The sequence below is a fragment of the Acanthisitta chloris genome, unplaced genomic scaffold, assembly GCF_000695815.1.
Source record: "Acanthisitta chloris isolate BGI_N310 unplaced genomic scaffold, ASM69581v1 scaffold19307, whole genome shotgun sequence".
NCBI lineage: Eukaryota > Metazoa > Chordata > Aves > Passeriformes > Acanthisittidae > Acanthisitta > Acanthisitta chloris.
In genome coordinates this window covers 1770-2131 of record NW_008683400.1, presented here as the reverse complement: position 1 = coordinate 2131, position 362 = coordinate 1770, and positions in this window count along the sequence as shown.

Sequence of the window (362 nt, the reverse complement as noted above, 5' to 3'; positions counted from 1 at the left end):
CCAGCCAATGATGAGCTTGCTTTTGCAATATGTATGAGCCTCATTAGCGGATCTATATAATTTGTAACTCATGTATCAATAAACGAGTCTTGCTGGACACCATCAGGTGCGCATTTCTCCGGTCGATCTTCCACAAAACCTTACCCTAACCCCTAATCCTAACCCTAACCTCAACCCTAACCCAACCCTAACCCTAACCCTAACCTTAACCGTAACCCTAACCAGAACTGCTGGATTTCGTTCACCTCAACTGTAGTTGAGAAAAGTGTGTTGTGTTTCTGTAACTCAAACTGGCATATTCTACAAGAAAAACCTTGATTTCAGCTACCAAAACTGCTGCTGGGCACTCCAAATTCTTTCCT